Raw genomic sequence first — 21,884 nt, 5'->3', positions numbered from 1 at the left:
ACTGATTAATTTTGCAAGCCCGATAAGAAAAATTCTATATATAAGGCCTTATTGGTTAATTTCGGTTACTTTTCTAGCTCTATGCTCTCTTATATAGGTCTAACGTACAAAGGGTTAGTTTCTCAGAATTTAATGACAATACATATTTACCAATGTTTACCAGCAATACATTATGTCGTGGTCGAGGAGGATGTGACCAACATGTCAATCAAAAGTTAGTGTCATTCACCTGGATCAATTCACTATGACATGTCCTGAACTAGCGCCCCGAAAAGAAGTTGTTGCAAACAAGCTGAAAAACTGAACAGTGGATAGTAGTTGCACGTCTGCTGAGATTTGTGATATAGGCATGAGAAATCGAGAGAGCAGATTTCAAGGTTACGAAAAAAATAAGTGTTTCTTATTATCGGTGTTAAGGGTTCTTTCATTATGACTAATGTGTAGTTGATGATGCTTTTTTTCTAAATCTCAGCATGCCCTTTTTGCGACCACTAGGTGGCAACATATGAATGTCGTCGTGCAGCTTTCTTTTTGGTGAACACACATCAATTTTTTCTCCGTTGCAACGCACGGGCATTTGTGCTAGTCTCTCCCTAATAATAAAGCATGGATTGAGTCTCCGGGTTCACCGTCACGGCAATTTTGCACAAAAGCCCCTATGGTTTTTATTATTCAACCCGTAGTCTTAGTTATCAAGTCACGCCGAACGGATACGAGCAGAAAAAAACCGCACGACCCATGACCCTGCCCCAATCCCATCTTCCACCTCCAGCGCGCCGCCACCCTCGCCACGCCGCCGCGCGCCGCCTACCCCACCCACGTGGCCTTCCACCGCCGACGACATTCGACGCTGCATCCGTTGCCTGCTCCCCCATCCCTGCTACCACGGCGCCGCTTGGACTCCATCCCACTGCTTCCACCTCGGCAATGGTTCCCCCAACCCCGCCGGCTTCGCCATCCCGACGCACTCCACCACCCGTTAGACCAGTCTGCCTGGCTCCCGTGGCGACGGCGCACTCCACCACCCATTGGACCAGTCCTCCTGGCTCCCGCGGTGAACATCGCTGCAACCCCGCTGTCGCTTCCCACCACAGCCGCTGGCCTACTCCACCTGCACGCCACTTCCCGACTTCCCCTTGACGCGCCGCGTGCTCTCTAGCCTCCGGCTAGCTGTGACGCGAGGTGAGCTTGGTTGCTTAGCAAAGTGTGTGCAGGCCATATCGCTTCAGAGGATTGGAAGTCAAAATCTTGTAGCTATAGGCTGTAGCTCTTCGGATGAGATGGGAGTGGATGAGAAGATCAGATCCTAATATACCATGGCAAGGATTACTGGAAGCGGTGGATGATTTTGTACGTCAGCTCTTTAATAGTTTGATCATATTGAGTGATGTGGGAGATGGGCGTACAACTTTTTTTGGACTAACAAATGGATGGAAGGCTTTGATGTTAGTGATTTTGCGCCATCCTTACTACTGAAGATCAGTCCGCGCATCCTGAATAAGTTCACAGTTTGGGAAGCTCTCCATAACCATCGATGGCTGCAAGATATTGCTAGTATGGCGAGGTCCATCCGAACGAACAGGTTCAGCTGGGCACCTTATGGACAGTTCTCAACTATGTCCAACTTGACAATGCTAGACCGGATGTGTTTCAATGTTCCGGTGGCGCATTGTGTTGGTCATATTCGTGTCCTTCTGTGACCTGACTCAGCTTTGCCAATCTAGCCTGAGTTCCTCTTCAAGGCAATGCTTACTAAGTTCGTTGTGTGAAATTTACAGGAGTTATTTGAAGAATGGACTCACTATGCGGCTAGATGTTCCCATTGGATGCCCTTGCAAGAAGTATTGTTGCGGTGGGTACAGCGCCACGGCCCCTCCCGCATCAACACGCTGGTCCTCCATATGCAAAGGTAGGTAGCTACTGATGCTCTTATCTTTCTGCAACTTCAGTGTAGCATGCTAACAGAGCTAATATTGTGTTGTTTTCTTATGCAGGCCTATGCAAAACTTATATCATTTTCTGAACAAAGAATGGACTCATATGCTAATGTTGATGCCCAAGTTTCCTTTGAAAGTAGTTCAATAATAATATAACACCAATGTACGTAATTCTAGTTTTCATTCCAGTGTAGTTGCTACTTCAAAGACGCACACGGTCCACCCATACGATGCTTCTAGCTCTTCAGATTTTACACCATCGCTCCATGTAAATGCAGTTATCCTTAATGCAGATATTGCATTCAAAGTTTCAAACAATGACATAATGACTTTGCTAAGGACCTAAGGTGATCTTTTGAACTGTGCCTGACTGCAAAATAGTCATGGTTAAGCCAATAGTCAGATCTGGCCTATTTGATAATGCTACTATACAAGAAACAAATATCCCTATACATCTAGCGTACAACCAAACAGTTAAAGGAAAACATTGCAGGAAACTGAGATTGAAAACCTGTACATGTAGGCTTTAACTTCCTATGAACATACTTCTGATGGTTCTTGCGACAACACGAGATAAAACAAGGTTACTTAAATCCGCAGGTGGGAGGAGAAATTGCTATTGTTATTCTGGTGAAAGCTGCATTGGAGAAGAGTACGTGCAAAAGCAATCATGATGCACGGTAAGTCCTCCTACTGATTTCTGAACAAAAAACAGTCATGATGCCCTCTTCGTTGCTGATATTCTACAATTACTGGAGTTGCAATTCTTGGCATGATCATATGTGTACGCAATGTGAATATACACGAGGTGGCGTAGCAGGAGTAGAAAAAGTGCAGCTCAAAGTGAGTGCACCTGTATAATTTCCTAGAATTATTTTCTTGGCAGAAGTTACTATCTTCTCATTATGTAATAGGACTGTAAATTTAAAGAAGTAGAAATTCACAATTAATACCAGTGTTATAACTTAGGAGAGGCTCATGTGGATCAACTGTTTTTCTCAGCCCATGGGAGATTGTCGGTAAGATCAAGCCATACCGCCCCCTTTGCACCTTGCTATATTGCAAGTCTTGAAAAGCCTTCTAGGTAACAGTAGCAGCATTGTGAAGGAGGGACAAAAGTTTTCTGTTCCTTTTATTTGGAGGTTAAACTTTGAATGAGAACAGCTTGGTCACAACACGCATGATGAGCTAACTAAGACTGATTTGATCTTCTGGTTTAGTTTTCTTCCTTAGTCCCACATTAATCTATTGAATTTACTTTGTTCACTGATGGATTCACAAGGATATGAAGAATCAATGAATTAATATCTTTTGAGGTTAGATTCCTGATGCACTTAGCTAGATAAACTATATTTTAGTACAAGTTGATTAGTGAATTAACATTGTGTGTTGATGAATAAAATAATATGAATATTGTCATGTTTGGCATTTCATCTCTCCATGCTCTCCCAAGTGTCGCCTCCTCCCTTGATTTAATTTATTATTTAATAAGATTAAAATAATATGCATACAAGCAAAAACATCCCTAATATAAAAAAATGGTTGACCTGGTGGTATGCTATTTGAGCTCATGTCATGGAATTAAAGAGGTTGAACTCAGCAGTCAAGTATTAATAGCAAACGACTTCAGTTCAGCAACATGTATTGGACATTTGTTAGTCAAGTAGTATCATGATTAGTTCATGAAGGTAAAGGCTTTGTATAGGGGGTCAAGGAATTTTGAAGGTAATTTACACATAGTTGAGTTGACCAATTGTTGGGTGGAGGAGTAGGAGGATGAAGACAACGTTTGGGCGCCTATGCGTTGCCTCAAGGGCCTTCTTGCCCTTCATTGGCGTCCAGTAGGGCGCGTGCTCACTAAGGTTGACATGTCCTGCCGGCTGTGGGGGCATCATGGTGATGGTGGACAATGGACAAAGAGGTGGATCCCTGGCAGGATCGTATACAATGTTTGTGTATGCATTGTGACGTCGGTGTGCATTTGCATGATGATGAGATCAACTTTCTCTCCCCGTTGCAAGTCAATTGCTTGCGTCGGTTCACCATAACTCTATTTTTTTACGATCATTTTGTTCACCGTCATCCTCTTTTTTTATGATCGTATCGTATGTTGACCCTCGCTGGTTTTCCGCTCAATCCGTTTCTAATGTTTGAGATCGAACGAGAGAGACGAATGAATAGTAAGGCAAAAACGCTTGATCTCTTTCATTAATGATTAGGCTTATATACAATCTGAGAGGACGCAATAGAGAGATGCGTCCGTTCCCGAACAGCGCATCGAGGGATGCGATTGTTGCGGGTGTCGGTTGGAACAAGGGGAGATTTCCCTTTAATTAAGTGTCATAATTAAATCCTAACAAGATCATGTGTGTGAGCCATGTGCCGAGGATTAACAGGAGGCCTAAATTGTTCGGAGAATGTATTTTTTCCTAAACCCTGGTGACTACCTATCGGCTGTCATTGTTCGATATCATGTTGCTGGTATGCGTTTTGGTGTAGCGAAGCACAAGTTGTCGTGCTACCACATACACACCAATTTATTTTCCCGTTGCAACGCACGGTCATATTTCCTAGTCCTAGTCTCTCCCTAATCTTTCCCTAATTAATAATAAAGCACGGATTGACTCCGTGGATTCACCATCACAATACGCTTCTTCTCGTGAATTTACGCTTTCAGTTTTTTTTCAACATGTCTATATTTTTTCCAAAATCCAAGGTGGTACTAATCTATCTATGTTTATATGTATATAAGAAAAACCTGAGAAGGTAAATCCTCTTTCTTTCCGTGTCCAACTATGCCAGGTCGTCCGTCGTCCGTACTATGCCAGGTCTTCTACGTCGTCCTGCACACATCCGACTTCTTTTCTACCGGTGCTGATCCGGACTGCTTTTCATACCAGTGTCTATCCGATTTTTTTTGTATAAAAGTGTAGGCACCTATAACCTCCGTACCTGTCCTCTCGCTCCGTCCACGAAGAGGAGAGGAGTATCTGCCCTATGGACGCCGTCGCCGCACTCCTTTGTTGTCGTCGGACACCGACCCAGAGGTGCTTGCCCCTCGAGGTCGCGTTGACGCCGACTCGGCCACCTCCTAGGATGCGGCTCCCCAATGACGCCGCCGCCCCAGGGTTCACACCGGTGCCGCCTCTCCAGTCCTGGCTTCAGCCCCTCTCACCGTAAACCTCAGCAATGGCTCCTGCCCACGCAAATACCCGCCGCCATGAGCTGCGCACGGATGCCCTAGATGGCAGCTACGACGATGGCCGAGACGCTTATCCTCCACCGCTACCTCCTGAGAACCCGTGGGCCGTGGCGAGCTCCCTTCCCAGTTCCCACTACCCCCGCCACCCTGGCCGGCTCGTGCACGTGACCATGGTGATGTAGGTTTGCAGGGGATATGAGTTGCTCTGATTCCTGAACCCGTAGAAGCAGTGTCGCCTAGCTGGCGATGCGGCAGGCACAAGGAAGATCCTATACTAATCTTTCCCATCCCCTTGCAGCAAGCTGCGTAGGCCCCCGCCACCGGCTCACAGCCTGAACGGAGCCCCAGTTGGCTCGCCCTTGCTCTCCACCTGTGGCGCCGGTGGCGTGTGCGCAACGGATGAGGCCCCGCACTCACGCTGCCGCAGTGTGGATGGAGCTCCGCCGAGTCCATGAGCTCCCGAGCCGGGCGACGGCGCGTATTGATCTGAAAAAGGCCACCAACCCAATGCAGCCTCTCCCCACTCCCTTTCTTCTCCATATTATAATATCCTTTGATATCAAGTTCTAGCTGTACATTAACCGAAGCATCTCTTTTCTGATCAGTTATACATCAAACAAAGCATCACTTTTCTGATCAATTAAGGAAAACATGTCAGGATGGTTGATGCTTGATGCAGCGGAGAGTCACATGTGCATTGCCGACAGTTTCAATTTAATCGGGCTTCCGACTGGAGGAACAGAAGCGACTCTCCGTTCTCCAGCCATTAAGTTCATTACTGAATAACAAAATCAGCTTCAGACCTAAGGTTTGATCAGGAAAATTCAGCTATGTCTATCTATGTGCATTGGTCTTAATTTTTTTAGATGAGCAAATTGTCTACTTCCATAGGAAGTGGATGGGATGATCTACATAGCCTCCTGCAGCACCGGATTCAAGGAATCAGTACAACAGTGTGGCCTCTTACTAGACAGTTTTCTTCTCTCTGCTTTCGAGAATGCTAGACACTTTTCAGTTTTCTTTGATGCTGATCTAAATGTTTAAATATCTGGATGTGTTTTCTTGAATACAGGTTCGATCTTTGATTATCTGCATAGTATATCTAACCACTCTGACTTTCCTTTATTATTAAGATGCATCAAATCGCAATCCCCTCCGAGAGGAAGGGCCAACTCAAGTAGGTATATACATCCATTGTTTTAAGCAATAAATTCAGAAATCTGAATTGAACTAACTGATTTGGCTTATGTTCTGTAAATGCAGCATCCATGTACGAGAATCTCTGTAATGTAGTTATGTGAACTAGAGGTGTGGTTTAGCAATGTACCTCATACACGGCTGGTTGATGATAAAGATATCTCAGGTTTGCCTTGATTATATTATAAATTACGCAAATCTTTTTAGAAACAGGAAAGTTAAGTTTAAATTGCGTAAAACAGGAAAGCGAACGAGTAGTTTGTACCTCATACATGGCTGGTTGATGATAAATCGGAACTTAAAACATATGGGTTTTACAAGCATCACTTCTTGAACATGCAAAAGATAAATAACAGCTAAAGTTTCATGGACTACACCAGTTTCTACAGCTAAAATGTCTACCATTGTTGAATCTCTATTACTGTGGAGTAGCATGTTTTGGGGCATATACTTACTTACATACTTTGTTCCTTTAGAGTAATATAATCTTCTCGATGTGTTAATTCACTTATTTTTCACACATGATGAATCCATAGTTGTTCGATTTAGCCAGAATAATCTCTTCTTTGTTAATAATAGTTTTATATAACATACTTATATCAGGTCAAGTAGCCTCTCATAATGAAATACTGCATTTTTTTGCCAATCTCTCTCGAAATGATTGTTTACAGATAAAATTATTTGTAGAGATGGAGGACCTCGTAACCGACCATGTTGGAAGCTTGTGAAGAAATAGTATGTTGCTGTATGGAGGAATCCTTTAAATAACTCTTGCTACATGAGTCAGTGATCCTGAGGCAAACCTCCACTTTGTGATAGTGATGATAATTCCAGATAATGTTTGGTATTTTTTTAACCCATCTAATCTACTTTTATTAGTTAAGCCTCAATTTGGTTTGAACATTTGCAATAATACTAAATTCATAAAGATGATCTTTACGGTTTAAATAAACTGTCTATGGTTTTTCTAGAATTGTTCTGAACATTGGCATAATTATACATTCATCTCTTGCGGAGTAGTCTCATGATTTTGACTTATTTTTTCCTTGTTGGTGATTCCTAAATGTGTGATACTGATACATATTGCAGTTTCGCTTCAGATGCAACCTTCAACTATAGAGGTTTCAGTTTCCTGATGGCCGATTTCTTCTTTGCGAGTCTTCCTTTTTCTTATGTTCACAAGGTGTACAATTGTCTATAGTATTTGCCAAGTTTAATCTAATGTCTAGATAAAAAAATTGCATGCCAGGAAATAAGAAAGTAGCATTTTAAGGTGAACTTTGTATGAATCCTCCCGCTCCCGCCAACCCATTCTTCAATTAGTTAGAGTCACGATGTATCAATTTTGCCATGCAAGACGTTATGATAAAATAGACGATGTAGACTGACTATGGGTCTTGAGCCTTGCTTATTGGGATGGATGTATGTGATTGTTTTTCTCCCGTTGCAATGCACGGGCATATTTCTTAGTTTACTTTATACCCGTTCCAACGCACGGGCTCTTTTGCTAGTATATATATATATAATATATATATATATAATATATATATATATAATATATATATAATATAATATATATATATATAATATATAATATATATATAAAATATATAATATATATATATATAATATATAATATATATATATAATATATAATATATATATAATATATATAATATATTTTATATATATATATATATATATATATATATATATATATATATATATCGACATATATATATATATCGACTTTACTCTCTCGCGATCGCTCGCGGGAGCGAGCGATTCCCATGCGTGGAGCGATCCGTCCAGGGCAGCTGGCCGCTTTTATCGCGATGATGGTGGGAATGCTCCCTCACGTAATCACACCATCCTGTGATTTTCAGGATGGGCCCATCAAAACCTGCCTAATCCCACAGATCTCACGTAATCACTTGCCTTATTCTTCAGATCTTCTATCTCCTTCCCATAATCACAACGCCCCCCCTGATTTTCAGGGGTGGGGGGCAGCCCAAGCTTACCGATGCCCAAACCTGCCTAATCGGTCATGTCTGAATCGAGCGCTGCAACGCGCGCGCGCAATAGTCACGCCCTATATATATAATAATAATAAAGCACGGATTGAGTCTCCGGATTCACCGTCACAATATGCTTCTTTTCGTGATTTTACGTTTTCAGTTTGAATTTTAAATATATACGCGAGGTGGTACTAATTCAGGGAAGCCTGTGGGCGTGTGTCTTAATTAAAGATATAGAAAAAATAAAGATAAACAGGGGCACTAGGATTCGATCCGAGGCCACCAACGTGAGGGCTTGTTGCACATACCAACTCGGCCAAGTTCCTGTTTTTTTCTATTGATAGCTCATTCAATTTATCCGAGAATTGGTTCTTTCATCGGTGTTGGGCTGTAGTATATCTCTTTTTTTCGTGCTCCCTGGCATGGGCCGTTGGGCCTGCACCTTGACTCCTAATTAAATGTGATTATGGTATCCGGGCTCTGCATGCTGGTGTTGGCTCCTCAGATTTGCTCTTAATTAAACCTCCACGAACATCTAAAAACCAACACATGCCCGAATAGAAAAAAAATCTGATTGTCATTCAAAAAATCAATCAAGCATATCAGCTCGCATCAAGGTTAGCACATGTTGGTAGCTCTTGATGAGTAGGTTTACGTGAGACGGTGTCCAAAAAAAGGTTTATTCTTTCGTATTGGTTTGTTCTTATTTTTTTCATTTAATTAACTTCAAAGCGGTGATTTGATTTTTTTGATTCATCATATTTTGTTGTTCAACTGTCTTGGATCGGCTTGCTTCTAATCGGTCCATTAATAAAGATCACCAGGTACAACGCTTGCCCATAAGTGAGACCAATTAATTAAAATTTGTTCATTTGTTGAAGACGTACTATAAGGCTAGAGGGACATCAAGCTTGAAGACAATAACTTTGATCCTTGCAGTGTATGAAGGCTGTTTTTATAGGACCAAAAAAGAATACCATAGATGCTTTTATGAAATTAGGTCATGATACCATCGCAGCGCTTCAAGTCTCAATTGCCTTTTCTAACTCCTTATGTCATTTTTGGCATATAATTTCAAAGCCTTTTTTATCTCTACCACATCTCCTTAGCCTGATTTTTGAGTCTTGGACGACATGTCCATTTAGTAGGAGGATGCGGCCATGCACAGATAATAATTTTTCACCCGTTGAGAAGCACGGGCATATTTACTATACCTAATAATAAGCTAAGGAGTGCTTCTGGCGGTCGGTCACACAACTTTGCAAAAAAAAAAACCTATGCTTTCTATGAATTAACCCATAATACACACTCAACTCATATTGGAACCGTTATTTTGCATTTTTCCTGAAACCCCTTGACTTTTTAGGTAATTCACCTGCGTATTATATTTAAGTGAAACAAATGATTTTCTATATTATCATATCTTTTAAACCTTTACTCTGATTTTAATTTTTTATATATGAAATTTGATTAGAAATGTGTACAGTTTGAATATGATGCTATTTTTACCTGCTAAATATTTTCTAAATATTATTTTGGAAGCAAACTTATAATATGTAGCACATGGTCCATTTTTCATTGTAGTGGCGGCGGTACGGATTGCAAATAAACACCCACTAAAACCATATAGAGACGAAAGAAAACATCGATAACCACACATACACACCTCTGAAAAACCTCGCAAGGGAAAAACAAACAGATTTCTCATCGCGAGAGAGCATGATTCATTCTTTTTCGTGCCGTGGCGATCCGGATTACAAATAAACACCAACTAAAATCATATAAAGACGAACGAAAACATCGATAACCACGCATGCACACCTCTGGAAAACCTCGCAAAGGAAAAATAACAGATTTCTCGTTGCGAGAGCGAGAGAGGGGGGAGAGTGGGAGATAGAGATGCCTTAGGATTAACCACATGCAAACACACTTTAATTTGTATGAAAACTGAGGCTACCGCCGACAAGGGTGAGAAGGGTAAGCGGCAATACAAATGTAATGCTCCGTTAAAATAAAAGATGTGGACCTATTGTGGTTTTGAGTGATGGATATTGGGTTAAGAGCGTGTGTTGTTTTTCCACCTGTTGCAACGCACGGGCATTTGTGCTAGTATATATATATATATTTTTTTCCCTAATAATAAAATACGAATTGACTCCGTTGGTTCACCGTCACAATACGCTTTCTTTTCATGTCATAATCCGCTTTTACGATTTGTATAGATAAAATGTAATATAAATGAGGTGGTACTAAAACGCTTGTGAAAAAATCATTATATTTTTTTTGTGGTATTATTTTTCTGCCCACCTCACGATTGTTCACGCAGTCGGGCAACTCATCCAGCCAAGTTATATGCCAAATTCGATTCTTTTTTCTAACTAAGCCTGGCCCACGAGGCCACGTCCAGTTGAAGCTAGACCAACGATGAATTGGAGATAACCACGACCTGACTTTATCTGGCTCGGTCTTTTCGTACGTCGCTCTCCTGCTACCGTGTTACCCAATACTCCCTCCGTCCGGGAAAAGTTGTTCAGAGCTTAGTTCATTTTAAATTTTACAAAAAAAACCTTTCGGTTTTAAATCTAGTGCTAATCCCCCCCCCCTCACCTCTGCTTCTTCCTCCTTCGACCAAGCGGCCGTCGTAGCCACCGCCAGCAGCCGCCGTAGAAAGAGCGGGCGACCACCTGCGCCAACGCCCACCTGCGCCGTAGCCCACCTGCGGTTGCTCAGCCGCTACGAACGTGGGCCGTCCGCACGGAGGCGAGCTGCCCCGCCGCTGCGAACGTGGGCCGTCCGCACGGAGGCGAGCTGCCCCGCCGCCCAGCTGAGGCTGCTCCTCCAAGGCGACCACCTCGACGGGCGCCTCCTCCTCGTGGCCCTGCTCGCGTCCCTGGCCCTGCTCGCCGGTTCCTCACCCCCGCGGCAACCCCAGCCGCCGCTGCCGACCCCGGTCGCCGCTCCCCTCTTGAAGAATTCGGTAGGCAGGGCAAGGCGGATCTTCCCCCGCGGAGAGAGGACCACGCAAACCTGCTGATGCCACAGCTGATTGCTTCTGCTGATTGCTTCTGCTGATTGCCTCTGGTGATTGCTTCTGCCCTCGACTGCTGATTGCTTCTGCTGATTGCCTCTGCCCTCGAGCACCTCAACTGCTGATTGCCTCTGCTGCTGCTGTTGGCTGCAGGTACAGTGCCAATTGCAGTATCAATTTCATTTTGTCAAAGAAGTACTCCATCAGCGTCAATTGCAGTGTTAATTGGAGTATTAAAAATTCTCAATTGCAATGCTGATCTACTGCTGATGTTATCTGAAATTTACAGTGTTTTGTGTCTGTCAATCATACTCCATTCAGTGTCCTGTGTCAGAAATTTGGTGAAGTGAAGGTGAGGTGAAGTAACTGAATTCACTAGCATAATCTGAATCAAACAAAGCATAGTTTGAATTCACTAGCATAATCTGTTGTAGAAACTAGAATGAGCCTTCTTTTTTTACCCGCCCCCGACCCCGACGCCTCTGGTACTCCGCCTCTGTTCCTGTGAAATCTTGATCACATTAGAGTAAATTGTTCATTTGTTCCTGCGAAAGCTTGATTGCAATCAAAATTAACAGGTTATACAAAGAATTTAATTGATACAGAGAGTTTAATTGGATTACAATCAAAATTCATTGTCAGGGTCAAAATTCAAAGTATTCCATGCTTGTCCAATTGAATTAAAAACATGTCCCTAAAATTGGAATATTTGAATTAGCTAGGTTTATTCTTCTTCTTCTTCATAAACAGAAAAAAGATGAATATTGCTGGTCTACTTCATAAACAGAATATTCTTCAGTAAACACTTGTAAATCTAGAGTGGTTATAAACTTATTTTCTGGAATCATCAATGTGCATTGCTGGTACTAAAAATGCACATTGCTCATATGTTCAGAGATATAGACAGAGCTAACCAAATGTTCAGAAGATCCTTACTGTAACCAAATCATATGCTAGCTACTGTCTATTGCTTTGCCTATGTTCCTTTATTTTTGAGAATGAGCTAGCTTCTGAAGAAATAAAATGGATACTGTATTAGTCAAAAATAAATGGCTCACTTGTTCCTAGCAGAAAATCAAGACTAAATGTTGTCATCGCCTCCTCTGTTGATTTGAAGCACCAGTAGTATGGCAAGAAGAGTTGGCAATTGAAGCAGCAGCGCCATGAATTGAAGAAGCAGCAGCGCCACGAATTGAAGAAGCAGCAGCAACACATCAATAGCAACAGCAGGCAATTCTGGAGACAAGAGGGACAACATATCAGTTGAAATAACAGCAGCAGATCAACAGAAATAGCAGCAGCTTGCCGGTGGCCCTACTGAATATAGCAACGCAGAGAGCATCAACCAAAATGAACTTTAGTCCATGAAAGTGCAGAGTTTAAGCTCTATTCAGCAAATGAAAACAGCAATACAGACTAACTCTCTTGCTCTCTTGCTCGATGGTCTCGACGAGCAATTTAGATTACAGAATAAGAATAAGAACAAGGGCTTGAGGATGTTCCTATGAATTTTGATGTGTCATGTTTCTTTAAGGAATGGCCATGCAACAGAAGAACTGAGAGAGGGAGTATATGACTTCTCTCAATAAAATTCAATTAAATTATGGAGCTGAATCTGACCTCCAGCTCTACAAACTGAAAATTATGGAGCTGAAAATTATAGAGGCTGTCTCATGCAGTAAAACTCAGTGAAATTTTACAAACTGAAAATTATGGAACTGGTTCTGATTTCCAATTCAGACTCCAGACACCACAGGCACCAAAATTGAGCAGGGAGCAGCGAGACCATTAAATTTAGCTAGACAAGATTTCATAGGAGAGAGCCTGTAGGGGTGTGTGCTCTGCACGTACCCTATGAAAAGGAGAGATCCGCCTTCATATCCGCCGGAAAAGGAAAGGTGAGATTTTGCTCTCCCCAATTTGAAATTTTGCCGGCGGCTCTAACATCTACATCGAGGCGCTGGTGGAGGCCGACGACGTCTTCCGCGCCGCCCACGACTGCCTCTTCCTCTGGCTGGACGCCGCGCCGAGAATGCTGGAGTGGTACACATTCAGCCTCGTCGCGGGCAGGGATAGGGAAATGTGAGTATTTTAGGGAACAAATCGACGTGCAGGGATGGAGGGAGCGGTGGAGCTGCGGGTCACGGCGGAGCTGTGTGGTGGAGCTGGGGGTCGCGGCGGCGCGGCGTGGTGGAGCTGCGGGTCGCGGCGGCGCGGCGTGGTGGAGCTGCGCGGCGTCACCGGTGTCGCGGGGGAGCGGTGGAGCTGCACGAGCGGAGCTGTCAAAGGGGATGATGGACTGCGGGTTCAGTCGGAGTTTCTTCAAGGGTTTTTTTGCAAAAAATGTCACGCGGACAACTTTTCCCCGACAGAGGGAGTACGTACTATTTTTTCTTCGTCACTCTAGAGGACGAGGACAGTTGGAGTCGAACACCGGCAGAAATCACATATCTGACCTCAGGCAGAAATCAAATCACAAACTGACCTGGTCACGAAAAAAATTCACTCTGCTGACCCTTTGGTGTGGCGCCCGATAGCCGGGCGCCGCACCCTACTGTGCAGCGCCCTTTCCTTAGGTGTCGCACATCCTGCCAGCGTGGCAGCCCTGGTCCAGTTGCGGCCCCACACGCACATGTGCAACGCCTAAGATCTAGGCGCCACACACCTGTAATATGCAGCGCCTAGCTCTTGGGCGCTGCACAGTCTGTGTTCAACTTGGGCTGGCCCCACCCTCTCTCCCCTCCCACCCCCACCCCCTACACCCCACCCGACCCAAACCCTTAGACTTGCGGCCCTCCTCTCTTCCCCTCTCCCCCTCTCAAATCCTTCTCAAATCTTGCAAATCCGCCACACACCGTGGATTTCGAAGTCAACCCCTCCCTTAAGGTAATCTCCTCCGATCCCCTCGTTTTCATCCATAGGAATTGTCACATTTGCTCAAATCTTGCTAGTTTGGGGAAACCCTAGATTTTGATAGGATTTGGAAATTTGTGTTGAATGATGTTATATTTCTTTGCTAATTTGGGTTCTTTAGGCTTCCATAGTATGCTAGGGTTAGGGTTATGTGTGTTTGATGTTGGTGTTAGGGTTATGTTGGTGTTAGGGTTGTGGTTATTGTTATGTGGGGGTTAGGGTTATTAATTCATATATATGTTAGGGCATATGTGTGCAAATATTTTTCTTAAGTATTTACTTGATATATGTGTGTTTTTTGATTATTGTAGGGATGGGGAGAACATGTGTTTATGTTCATCATGTGGATAAAGAGGCCTTTTTGAAAGGCAATGTTGAGACGGACCCGGATGAGCTTGACATGGTGTTTGAGAGTAGTCCTAGCTATGCGGAGCTTTTGAAACAAGTGAGGAAAGATTTGAATTGGATGGACCCAAGTGACGTTGTTGAGTTCGAGGGAAGGCATAATGTTGGTTTAGGAATGCACATCCGTTGGAAGACAATGCGTGTGAACTCCGAGCAACGTTGGGTTGCATACAAGGAGACGGTTGCGGAATCTCTAGACAAGGCTCTTGAGTTATTTGCCTCCAAGAAGGTTGAGTCTACCTTGAATTTAGACTTGAACCGGAACCCCTCCCCGTTGGTTGCTAGCACTCCCCCACCCATGAACCAAGATCAAATGAGTGAACCTCAATTCACGCAAGAAGATTGGCCAACATTGAGCCCGACTCCAAACAACCAAAATGAAGGTTTTGAAGGAGAATGATGAGTACGAGGAGGATGACAACGAAGTTGACCTCCATGACAACAATGTGGGTGATCTCGACCAATATCATGTGCAAGAGACAATGGACCAATCCATCCCTTTTTCCCGTGCATATGCATCGGACTCGGATGACGATGGTCCTGATGAAGAAGTTGATGAGGAGGGGTTCACACCGAAGGAGGCCGAAGCATTCAAGAAGGTATTCGGGCGGGATCACAAGACACCATTGTTCAAGGATCTTAGTCTCGCGGATGAAGCCGTTGTGGATGGTGGAAAATGCATATCTCTTGGAGCTAGGCCAAGTTCTCACTGTGATTTGGAAGACGGCAAGAACGGGATATATCCCGGTTGTGAGTTTCAATCCTTCTTGGAATTGAAGATGTGGCTCGACAACTACTCGGTTACACATTATCGTCCACATAAAGTGGCCAACTCGGACGTGAATGTGCGTTACACGGTCAAATGTGAAGTGCCAACATGTCCATGGATTGTGCGTGCAAGGCCATGGAAAGGAGGTCCCACTTGGCGCATAGTGAGTTGTCTACCAACTCACATGTGCCAGCACAAGAATGCGGATGGCAAGCTTGTGTACCAACAACACAGACAACTCACGTCCGAGTTCATTGCTTACAGGCTGTCCAACCAAATATCCACACTTCCAACAATGAGCATCAAGAGTGTCATTGACCTTGTGAAAGCCATCTTTCATTACAAGGTGAAGTACGGCAAGGCATGGAAGGCGAAGCAAGCCGCATTCAAGATGTTGTATGGCAATTGGGAGGAAGCATACAACCGACTCCCTAGGTTGTTGTTAGCTATGGCCGCCACAAACCCAGGCATGGTTCACGTGGTTGAGCCTCATGGGCACCAAACATTGATTCATAACGGGAGGACCGTCCGAGTATTTGGCCGTGCATTTTGGGCCTTTGAGCAATGCGTGAGGGCTTTTGAGCATTGTCGGCCGTCATCGCCATTGATGGCACGTTCTTGACCGGACAATACAAGGGCACTTTATTGGTTGCAATAGCAAGTGATGCCAATAATCGGGTGTTGCCTTTGGCTTTCGCTTTGGTTGAGGTGGAGAACAATGATAACTGGGAGTGGTTCTTGCATCAACTGAGAACAAGGGTATTACCTGCTGAAAGGGAAATTTGTGTCATATCGGATCGCCATCCTGGAATTCTAAATGCGGTGGTGGTTGACATTCCCGGACATACAAAGTTGCATCATCGATGGTGCATGAGGCACTTTTGTGCAAACTTCTATAGGGCATGTGGTATCAAGGAGTTGGCCGATGATCTTCAGGATTGTTGTCTCGCTTTCACCAACAAGTGGTTTTCCACATTGTTCAATGCATTGCTCAGACACAAGAAACTTGACCCCGGCGGTCAGGAGTTTCTGAATAAGAACATTGCCGAAAGGAATATGTGGGCACGTGCTTTCGATGAAGATGGCCGGAGGTACCGTCAAATGACAAGCAATATGGCAGAATGCTTCAATAAGGTGCTCAAGGGTGTACGTGCATTACCCGTGACGGCAATAGTTCAATACACATTTGACAAGTTGAATGAATACTTTTTAAAGCACTCAATGGAGACTGATAAGCAGATTGCTGGTGAGAACAAGGATAAGCACAAGTACAATTTCCCACCAAAGGTCGAAGAATGGTTGGAATTTCAATCATGAAAGGCAGACTCCGAAGAAGCTGTACTATATGACGACAACGAGTGGAAGTATGAGGTGAAAGAGCCCGGAGGAACCACAAACGATGGCCGCCAACACGGAGGCCGGGCTTTTAAGGTCTCCCTAACACGGTGTGATTGCAGCTGCATGAGGCCGTCTTTGCTTCATCTCCCATGCTCGCACTTGTTAAATGCATCCCGGGTTAGGAATGTGGACGTCAATCACCCTCTTACCGTGAGGGAGTCCGAGTTCTCAATCATGACGGTAAAGAATACATGGACTCCACGGTTCCAGCCATACTTGGACCAATCACAATGGCCGGAGTATCATGGAGTTCAACTATGGCCGGACCCGGAATTGAAGATCGTTAGACGGGGAAGACGTAAGACAAAGCGTCTTAGAGGTGACATGGACGGATGGGGCCGTGGTGGTGGTGGAGAATACGGCACCGGCCAATTCCAAGAGCCTCGTGAGCAATCCCATTGTGGGGGCTGCAGTAATGGGGGACACAACACAAGAACTTGTCCCAAACCAAGAAAGAGATCAAAGAAAAATGGTGCAAGCACAAGCCAAACAAATGATAGCCAACCAAGTGAACCAAGGGGTAGCCAACCAAGTCAAACAAGCCAACGAGGAACTAGGCAACAAAGAGGGAGTCATCTTGGTATTAGAAGAGGCCGTGGTGGTGGTCTTGGCCGTGGTGAAGGTCTTGGCCGTGGTGATGGTCTTGGCCGTGGTGGTGGTAGAGGTCGTGGTGATGGTCTTGGTCGTGGTGAAGGTCTTGGCCGTGGTGATGGTCTTGGGCGTGGTGAAGGTCTTGGCCTTGGTGATGGTCTTGGCCGTGGTGGTGGTAGAGGTCGTGGTGATGGTCTTGGTCGTGGTGAAGGTCTTGGCCGTGGTGATGGTCTTGGTCGTGCTGGTGGTAGAGGTCGTGGTGATGGTGTTGGTCGTGGTGAAGGTCTTGGCCGTGGTGGTGGTAGAGGTCGTGGTGGTGGTCTTGGCCGTGCTGCTGGTAGAGTCCGTGGTGGTGGTGGTGGTATAGGCCGTGGTGGTGGCGGTAGAGGCCGCGGTGGTGGTGTAGGCCGTGGTGATGGTGGAGGCAGTGGTGATGGTGGAGGCAGTGGTGATCTTGGCCTTGGCGGCGGCCGTAGTGGAGGAATGTTCTCTTGTCTCAATGGACCATTGTCGTATGTGACTTACTATGATCTTGTTCTTTTGGCTCAATGCTTGTGTTGTCATTTTGTATTGTGTGACTAACTATTATATTGCCATTTTCATAGGTATGGAAACAATGAAGGGGGTGGAGGACACGGAGGGGGAAGGTGAGATCCCTTGGTGGTGGGAGGAGGGAGAAGAATAAGAAACTACATGGACCGTGATTTGGACAAGTATATGTGCTATGTGTGTATGACTATGTGAGGGGACTAATATTTCTGTGTATGACTATGTGAGATCCCTATGTGTGTATGACTATGTGATTTGGACAAGTATATGTGCTATGTGTGTATGACTATGTGATTTGGACAAGTATATGTGCTATGTGTGTATGACTATGTGATTTAGACTACTATTTCTGTGTTTTGGACGCCTGCATTTAATTTGGATATGATTATGTGGCATCTTTATGAATCAAAAAACAAAAAAAACAACAGTTATTTGAAAATAGCAGTTAGTGCAGCGCCTAAGGCCAAGGCGCCACACAACACAGTGCAGCGCTTCGGTCTTCGGCGCTGCACACCTGGACATGGCAGTCTAGAGAGCAACATAATCATTCTAGAGAGCACCAGGAGCGTTCCAGTTGGTTTTGCACCCCAAAAATTGCTAAGTCAGTGTGCAGCGCCCAAGCGAAAGGCGCCACACTATACAGTGCAACGCCTAAGGTCAAGGCGCCACACTACACAGTGCAGCGCCTCGGTCTTCGGCGCTGCACACCTGGACATGGCAGTCCAGAGAGCAACAGAATCATTCCAGAGAGCACCAGGAGCGTTCCAGTTGGTTTTGGACCCCAAAAATTGCTAAGTCAGTGTGCAGCGCCCAAGGGAAAGGCGCCACACTATACAGTGCAGCGCCTAAACCATGGGCGCTGCACTGTATAGTGTGGCGTCCTTCCCTTGGGCGCTGCATACTAACTTAGCAATTTTTGGGGTGCAAAACCAACTGGAACGCTCCTGGTGCTCTCTGGACTGGAATGTCCAGGTGTGCAGCGCCTAAGGGAGAGGCGCTGCACTGTGTAGTGTGGCGCCTTTCCCTTAGGTGCTGCACCCCTGGACATTTATTAGGCTGCACCAACTCCCTCCCACCCATCCCCACCCCACACACCCCACCCTCCACACAAACCCGAAGCTCAGTGCCTCCCCTCTGCCCTCCTCTCTCCCCCTCTCAAATCCTTCTCAGATCCGGAGTATTTGACCGTGGATTTCGAAGCCAACCCCTCCCTTAAGGTAATCTCCTCCGATCCCCTCGTTTTCATCCATAGGAATTGTCACATTTGCTCAAATCTTGCTAGTTTGGGGGAAACCCTAGTTTTTGATAGGATTTGGAAATTTGTGTTTCTTTGCTAATTTGGTATGGTTAGGTTTTCATAGTATGCTAGGGTTAGGGTTATGTTGGTGTTAGGGTTGTGGTTATTGTTAAGTGGGGGTTAGGGTTGACCAATAATTCTCGGTTTTGTAGGCATGGCTTCATCCGGTTCCATGACAAGGCCACCGTGTGCTAACCAAGAAGACATGCCGAACAAGTGGGAGGACGCATCTTTGGACAAGGTGAAGGAGAAAGATGTCAACATCCCGCCTTGTTGGTGTGGAGATGTTTGCAAGGTGAAGGTGTCCACCGACCGAAAGAAAGCATGGACGGAAGGGCGGAGATATTTTGTATGCCCGAACTATGCTTATGATCGTGCACTTCCAACTAACGCCTATGACCAACCACCGGTAAGCTCGAGAAGTATAATGTTACTCTCAAATGTGTGTCAACACTAACAACAAATTTTTATGCAGTCACCACCTCCTCTATGCAAGTACTTCACGTGGATAGATCTAGAAGTGCCAGAAGATGTGAAAAAGGACCAATACGCAGATTGTCTTAGGCGGCAACGACGGTTCGAAGAATCGTTTCGAAGAGGCTTGGAGGAAGAGCGTCGTCAGAAGGAGAGGATGGAGCGGAAGAAACGAGAGGAGGAGAGGGCACGCCAAGCGAAACTTGCTCGTGAGGAGGAGAAGGCAAGAAAGCTTGCAAAGGCTCGCGAGGCGCAAGAGGAGGACTCGGCACGTGACAAGAAGGGGAAATGGCCTCGCTCTACTCAGTAGGGACTTCGCTTCGGTGCACTCGTCGTCAACTATTTTCTAATGAATGTGTCATGAAGTTGTGAGGGCATGTGAGATGTTGGTGAACTATCTTCTAGGGCAAGCTGCCATTTGTCATTTGTAATGAATGTGTCGTGAACCATGTCGTAGTAATGTTTGAATTGTCTTAAGTTATGAACTCGTCGGCTTAAAATTTATGTTTGTTCAAATTGTTGTGATGCTGCAGTCATTGTAAGTATTATGGATGTGATGCAAGCCAATTGTGGCTCTCTGGATGTGAGATGTTGGAAGTAGTGCAGCGCCTAAGGACAGGGCGCTGCACTATACAGTGCAGCGCCCAATTGTTGGGTGCCACACAGTACAGTGCAGCGCCTATATGTTGGGCGCTGCACTGCTGCTATAAGCAAAACTGCAGAAACAGATGCCATTTTGGCCTCCTGCAGCAGCACTCACATAATAAAAATACTGTAAACTGCACTAGTAAGAGTTCACCAACATATAACATAATAAAAATACTGTAAACTGCAGAAACTAATAACTTGAACATCATATCATTTAAGACAATTCAACATTACTTCAGGTTCGCAAACACAAATACCACACTAGTAAGAGTTCACCAACATATAACATAACCTCACAAGTTCGTCAACCTAATTAAACGGCTACAATTAACATGAACAAGCACTAATGCCTTCCGCGCGTGTTCCTGGTGGCACGCCTGCAGGCAAGCTTCTTCTTCTTAGGAGCACGAGGATCCTCTTCGTGCACTTCCTCCTCCGCCTCCGCCTCCGCCTCATCATCCAAGCTAGCCATCCGCGAGGTCCCTACGACCACCTTTGGGTTGCCTCTGTTGTCATAGTCGTTGGGCGTGTACCGGCGTCTGGGCTGCCTAGGCTTGAACACATATGCGGACTGAGCTTGAGCGTCCGCCAAAGTCATGTCATCATCAAGCTCATCGCCCTATCACACAACGAAACAATATGGTGAAGGCCAATGTCGTAATCAAGTGAGAATCACATCTAAAGGATTAGTCATACCTCTTGGGTGATCCCACCCTCATCATCCATATAAGCATATGAGGAACTCACATCGTCCCCCTCATGGTGAGGTGCGGGGTCTGATGGTGTACCAGACCTAGAGGCAGATGGTTCATCATATTCAGGATCACGGCAACCGAGAAGGTTCGATAACCGCCTTAACTTCTTGGCCTGACGCTGTAACACGAACAAGTGTGTAAGATATCAAACTTGGCAACATAGACTGGCTCTCATAGTGAATGCGATATGTACCTTGAGGAATGCTCGTAGTGAACCATCATCATTGCCAGTCCCAACCGGTGTCTTCTCCAGAATAGACTGGCTCTCATCAGCTGCTTTCTTGATCTCGGTGCGCTGCGGATGAGAAAAAATGAATGCGTTAGCCATTCAAACATGTGTAATACGGTCAACAGGAAAGTAAAGAGGGGAACACTTTACCACATAGTTAATCACCGGAACAGCAGGGACTCCTTGCCCTAGCCTAACATCTCTGTTGTACTTCCCCTTTGCTAGATCCTCAAAGTTTACGGGTTCTTCAAGAATATCCTCATTATATGCCGGCGGGCATATCTCAACTCGAGTAGTTCCAATAAACCATCGTACGTAGTTATCAAAAGCAAGTGAGTTGTGCTCACGAAGCGGGGCGCGTGCAGTGCTACGAGCTTGCTCCACACAAAGCTGGAAGCGGGTAACATACGCAGAATGATGCTTGGCCCAGTCCTTTATCTTCCGTTGCCTTCTCCTATCCAACCTGCGTGGTAT

General features: G+C 45.0%; 1 long non-coding RNA gene across 12 annotated transcripts; it reads left to right on the top strand.

Moving 5' to 3' along the window:
• The first annotated feature begins 719 nt into the window (after nucleotides 1-719).
• On the top strand, nucleotides 720-7,753 carry LOC123086138 (uncharacterized). 12 transcript variants are annotated; one of them, XR_006440569.1, is made up of 7 exons: nucleotides 720-1,909; nucleotides 1,995-2,100; nucleotides 2,538-2,617; nucleotides 5,798-5,947; nucleotides 6,031-6,316; nucleotides 6,403-6,502; nucleotides 7,024-7,753. It is a non-coding gene; the product is annotated as an uncharacterized lncRNA (long non-coding RNA). The 12 variants fall into 12 exon arrangements; XR_006440566.1 differs by having other exon boundaries at nucleotides 720-1,182; nucleotides 1,779-1,909; nucleotides 2,538-6,316; XR_006440574.1 differs by having other exon boundaries at nucleotides 720-1,582; nucleotides 1,779-1,909; nucleotides 2,538-6,316.
• The last annotated feature ends 14,131 nt before the right edge of the window (nucleotides 7,754-21,884 follow it).

The sequence above is a fragment of the Triticum aestivum genome, chromosome 4A (genome assembly GCF_018294505.1).
Source record: "Triticum aestivum cultivar Chinese Spring chromosome 4A, IWGSC CS RefSeq v2.1, whole genome shotgun sequence".
Lineage (NCBI taxonomy): Eukaryota > Viridiplantae > Streptophyta > Magnoliopsida > Poales > Poaceae > Triticum > Triticum aestivum.
This window is presented reverse-complemented; position numbering and strand designations above follow the sequence as displayed.